A 5,876-nucleotide genomic window follows, 5' to 3' on the forward strand; every position below is an offset into this window, starting at 1 on the left:
TCCCTAAAAGTGTTTCAGCTGAGTTTATTCACAGAAAAGTTCTTAAAGTGGTCATATGATGCGATTTCAAGTTTTCCTTTCTCTTTGGAGTGTTACAAGCTGATTGTGAATAGATAAGATCCCTGGATATGGATCTTATCTATTCACGGACAGCTTGTAACACTCCAAAGAGAAAGCAAATCTTGAAATCGCATCATATGATGTTGCTAAAAAGAACATTATTTTGTGTATTTGGTGTAATGAAATGTGTTTATGCAGTTTAAGTTTCAAAAAACACATTATTTTCCACATACTGTACATTATTGTTTCTCCTCTATGCCCCACCTTTCTGAAACGCGTCGAATTTTACAAAGCTCATTGTTCTGAAAAGCAAGGTGTGCTGTGATTGGCCAGCTATCCAGTGCACTGTGATTGGCCGAATACCTCAAGCGTGTGACGGAAATGTTACGCCCCTTACCATATTGTGATGCCTTGTCCCGCCCGTCGATTTTTACAAAGCTCATCGGTCTGAAAAGCGAGGTGTGTTCTGATATAACTATCACAGCTATCCAGTGCGCTGTGATTGGCTGAATGCCTCAAGCGTGTGACGGAAATGTTATGCCCCTTACCATACTGTGATGGAGCGACGAGACAAAAACATTGAAACCCATTATAAACGAGGCATTCGTTGCATCCAGTGGGGACTTAATTATGGATTATAATGACTTATACTGTCTTTTTACACGTTGCGCTGCATCGCGCGACGTAAACATAAAACCATGTCTGCATTTGTGATCGGAGAAATGAAAAACAACAAGTGCTACTCTACACTGCGCAAAAAACTCGCTTTAAATATAAAAAAAACGTACTTACGTCAGAACAGCCGGCATTGTAGTCTACTCTCCCAGGATCAGTAAACAGTCCTCCATAAAATGTGCTGCACACATCTGAATATTTAGGTTGAACTGTTCTGGAACAGTGTTGTAAATACAACTTAACCACTGATTTCTAGTTGTGTCCTCTTTTGGAAGGCCAAACAAAGTAGTTTCGCTTTCACAACGAAACACACAGCGCCTTCACGACATGGCAGCGGTGGCAACAATACTACAGCGAGAATAAAAGTTACGTCTTCTTTCTTTGCGAGAACATTTGGGTGGTGTTATGCAAATCTTCCCACATAACGACGTAGACATGTGGGGGCGTGTTAGAACGAGCCGTTTTAGGTAGGCGTGGTTGACTCTTAACTTTTATAAAGAATATCTCTTTGGATTTGAGACTTTAGTCTTTGCAACTTTACAGATCTTCTTTACGCACCAAGAGCTTGTAACACTTCAAAGAGAAAGGAAAAATTGAAATCGCATATGACCCCTTTAACAAAAGCAAATGCTATGTATTTGATTGCTTTAGCATAGCCTGTATTATTTACTTTTATTATATATGGGATTATTTTTACCCCATATTGTCCTTAAAATTTATGCTGGTTTCAGCATGACAATCTTATTTTCTTAAACTGTCTGTATAAATCAGGGGTCACCATACTCGGTCCTGGAGGCCGGGCCGGTGTCAGAGTTTAGCTCCAACTTGCCTCAACACACCTGCCTTGAAGTTTCAAGTATACCAAGCAAGATCTTGATTAGCTGGTTCAGGTGTGTTTGATAAGGGTTGGAGCTAAACTCTGCAGGCTACTAGCCCTCCGGGAACAAGTTTGGTGACCTATGGTCTAAATGTTAAAGTTCCCATCCGTTTGGATGAAATATTCCTTAATGGCATTATTCTGGATTACCTGGTCTATTTTTTTTTTCATGTCATATAATAATTTTCTCATTATAACCCAGTTACTGTTCCCTCCAAACTTTTAATTTATATCGTTGGCAAAACACATCTAACATTAGTGAACCGGCAAAGCCACCATGACGAGTCTCGGTTAACCATCAGCTCTGGCTGCGTTTCGAAACCTAGTGAGATGCCTTCCTAGACAGCATTTTTGGGCTTTTAAATCAGCTAAGCTCACGTGTCACTCATCTTAGCTGTTTTATAACCTTATTTCTCAATTCCCCTAGAGTTCCCTACGATGTCCAAAAATGCCTCACCTGTTCGCGAAGCCCAAAAGTGCAGTCTAGCTAGACAGCTCACTAGGGTTTGAAACACGTCCTCTCTGTGGCCACCATTTTGGAGGTGAGTGTGTAGAGTTGGAGGAAGTGCTCTGAGAGCAGCGCTTGAGCTCTTCCTGCAGTTGCAGGGATGAATGCATGAATGCGAGAGAAGAAAATGGCGATCGAGCAGGACAAATGTTTCCCCTCCTAGACTCTGCAAATGTGTTGAATTTCTATAGCCTTATGATTTGCTTTCATTTCATCTCTACTGCACTTTAAACTACAAGAGGTGAGTCTTGCGGTTTGTTCGTGTGTATGTTTGTGATTTTAACCATATAAGCGGTATAAATGATCGAGCAGCGTATCTGCGATATCTAAGCTGAGCTCAGCAGTGGAGGCACGGATGAATGTTTTACCGTGTTGTTTGCATGATAGTTAAACAATTTGATTGTTTTTATGAATTGTGTCTACTGTCTGCATTGTCTAAAAAGCCAAATGCATCTCTGTGTGGTACATTTCTTGAACATTGATCTCCAGCTTTCACATAATGGCATCGAAGTGACATTGCAGTCGGTTTCTTTAAGTGTGTCTAACGTGTTTACAAATATAAAAGTCGAGTTTATGAATGCACAGCGTTTAAACATGAGGTTTCATGCGTTCTGGGACCGTTTTCTGTAATGTATTTTGAAAATACGTTGATTTCATGTAAATGTTTAATTCAGCGTCCTGCAACTTTTGTCGACGTCGACTCGCTTTCTAGTTGCTACCAAGCAGCATTTGATCCATAATAATTCAACCAAAAATGCAATTTGTGTCGCAATTCGGCTAAAGTGAGCATTAATAAAACCGTGTTTGATTCGTTAAGTTGTTAAAAGACAGGCTTTAGTGACCAGCTGGTTTGTTAGCACTCTTAGCCCAGCTGCTGAATTGCGCACATCAAGGAAAATGATATTTAATAATCGGATAACCAGTTTGCTTTCATTATAAACGCTTTATTCGCTTTAATAACTTCACGGAGTGCCGAGCGTTAAATGCTAACTTAGCAGTTAACGTAACTTATGTTTATTATGTTTATTTTGTGTTTAGCTTCGCTGTCACGGCAGCTAACACCGATGAAAAATGCCACAGAAAAAGCTGTTTCCTTCTCCCAGACCAGAGTAAAGAAAATAGACATCACAAAGTCGCTCTTTCAGAGTAAAAGTTGTTTAGAAACATGTTTTGAGTGTGTTATATTGTAATGTTTTGTAAGGGCAGGTCAAGGTTGCTGGTTTGCCCCGTTAGCAGCAGCTGAATCCAGCGGTGGGGGAGGAGGTCTCGCTGCTCTCTGCCTTTAACCGTGTAAATAAAGTATACCTAATGTTAAACTGAGTCACTGGTTTTGTTTTTGAGAAGTCTTTTTCTTTATTAATCACGTATTGTTTTATCTAAAAGTAAGGTTATCTAAAGAATGCAGTCTGGTTGAATATTATAGACTGCTGTTCATGCCCGGTTACTCTGATTTACAATTAGAAGTGTGTCCGTCCATCTTTCCCTCATTTCCCACTGTGTAAATATGGCGAGAGGCTTTGAGTTGATTTTGGTTTCATATTGTGGTGTATGATGTGATTTGTCCAATGGCAACCACAAACATAAGTATGTGGCACTTGCATTAGTCTACTTTTGTAGTTGCAATTTCACCAGTAATGAAACAGAAAATTTTAGGAAGAAAAATTAGCTCTATATTTATTATTTTCCTAGACTGTAAGGTGCAAAAAGGTTGCCTTGTCATTGCACACTTCAGTGTTGTTCACACAATATGTAGCCATCTGTCCAAGAATTAAACTTTGCATTCACCTCACTAAAATTGTCAAGCTACATAATCCATATCCACTTTGATTGTCAAATGTTTTTGTAATAACTATTGGTTTTGTCAGCATTTATGTACTAGAGAATGAAAAGTGAATGTCAAATTCTTAATTGAACATCTGTGTTTGTTTCCTTGCAGAGAATTGGATGCTATTGCCACCAAAGACATTGAAGAGAAGCAACACAGGTGAGTAAGTACACTCCTCTCTCTATAGTCATTTTCAGTTGTATAGATGAGCGCTTGGTTTTTCCGAAGCCTGCGTCCTTCTGGGATTTTCCTATTCATGCCTACACTGGGCAGCACTAACAAAGCTGGGTCAAAGCAGCTGCTGCTGGTGTAAGCAAATGCAGTTCCGTTTGAATTAAAGGGGTTCCCAGTGCTGAGTAGGCTTTGCTGTTTTTAAATGTTCAACAAAAACAGTGTTTGTGTAGCTCTGTGACGCTACTCTATTGCAGTCACGAGTCACAAACCCTTGCCTCCACTGTTTATAGCTGCCGGAGTTTGTTGTCATTTTAATATGTACCAGATTAAAAACTTCTGATCATATTGGTTTTGTCAGCATTTATGTACTAGAGAATGAAAAGTGAATGTCAAATTCTTAATTGAACATCTGTGTTTGTTTCCTTGCAGAGAATTGGATGCTATTGCCACCAAAGACATTGAAGAGAAGCAACACAGGTGAGTAAGTACACTCCTCTCTCTATAGTCATTTTCAGTTGTATAGATGAGCGCTTGGTTTTTCCGAAGCCTGCGTCCTTCTGGGATTTTCCTATTCATGCCTACACTGGGCAGCACTAACAAAGCTGGGTCAAAGCAGCTGCTGCTGGTGTAAGCAAATGCAGTTCCGTTTGAATTAAAGGGGTTCCCAGTGCTGAGTAGGCTTTGCTGTTTTTAAATGTTCAACAAAAACAGTGTTTGTGTAGCTCTGTGACGCTACTCTATTGCAGTCACGAGTCACAAACCCTTGCCTCCACTGTTTATAGCTGCCGGAGTTTGTTGTCATTTTAATATGTACCAGATTAAAAACTTCTGATCAAGACATCGAGAACACTTTCAGTTTGATTTGTTTTTGTCTTGTGATGCAGAGAAGCATCTGTATATTTCTTAACCATCATGCTTTTAAAGGGGTCGATTTAGAATTATTTTATTTTTTTAATTCATTTATTTATATTTAAAATCTTGCAGTGACATTATATGTGCTGGTATGGTTTTGACTAGTCTTCTTTCAACTGTGCTTATTATGTTGGCGCTTCATAAACAGATGCCCCTGTCTTTGTGTTTGTGTATGGGAGGCTTCTGTTGTTGAGATGGCCATCTGGTTAAACACTTTAAGGAGAAGAGGTTGTTCCTGGGGGAGGGTCAGGGCTGTGAGGCCCCAAGCTCAATCTTGATAGGCTGACTTTAGCCCCTGGAAGTGGCTATATTCTACTTTTCACATCAGATACTTGTTTGGCCCTCTCACGTATTTGTGATGCTATGGGCTTATTTTATGCGCTTGACAGTTTTTGTTTTGTCAGCAGTAGTAGCTGCTAGGGCTGTGTATCACCAGCAAAGTCACGATACGATGTGTATCACGATACAGAGTAGTGATGCACGATCATGATTTTTCATAGCCGATTCCGATACCGATTTTTTTTACAAGCAAACTGGCCGATTCTGTCCGGTTGCCGATCGCGCATTATAAGAAAAAACTGGCCGGTTCCGATTTATGGCCGGTCAACCGGTGCATCCCTAATACAGAGGCCACGATACGATATGTATCACGATACATGACTGCACTGAATTTCATCTCAGCAGAATTTAGAAAAACAGCTGTTTATTAAACACTGCTTACTATAGTGCCATTTCTAACTATTGGCAGAGCAGGCAGTTGACCTCTGCATTATGAAGGGCCTTCATAACTGTACCACAGTACAATATAGGTAATGGCATATGTTTCATGTTTACATTGTGCACTC

At 40.0% G+C, this 5,876-nt stretch overlaps 1 protein-coding gene across 1 annotated transcript in view; it reads left to right on the forward strand.

Moving 5' to 3' along the window:
• Window positions 1-2,345: 2,345 nt before the first annotated feature.
• The window catches only part of LOC107601257 (trinucleotide repeat-containing gene 6A protein-like), a 34,093-nt gene continuing 30,562 nt past the window's right edge, over window positions 2,346-5,876 (forward strand). Inside the window, exons 1-2 of the mRNA XM_016293371.1 lie at window positions 2,346-2,361; window positions 4,549-4,596. The gene's annotated coding sequence lies outside the window, so the exon portion shown is untranslated. The remainder of the gene's footprint in view (window positions 2,362-4,548; window positions 4,597-5,876) is intronic.

The sequence above is a fragment of the Sinocyclocheilus grahami genome, unplaced genomic scaffold (assembly GCF_001515645.1).
Source record: "Sinocyclocheilus grahami isolate Dianchi unplaced genomic scaffold, SAMN03320097.WGS_v1.1 scaffold302.1, whole genome shotgun sequence".
In the NCBI taxonomy this organism is placed as follows: domain Eukaryota; kingdom Metazoa; phylum Chordata; class Actinopteri; order Cypriniformes; family Cyprinidae; genus Sinocyclocheilus; species Sinocyclocheilus grahami.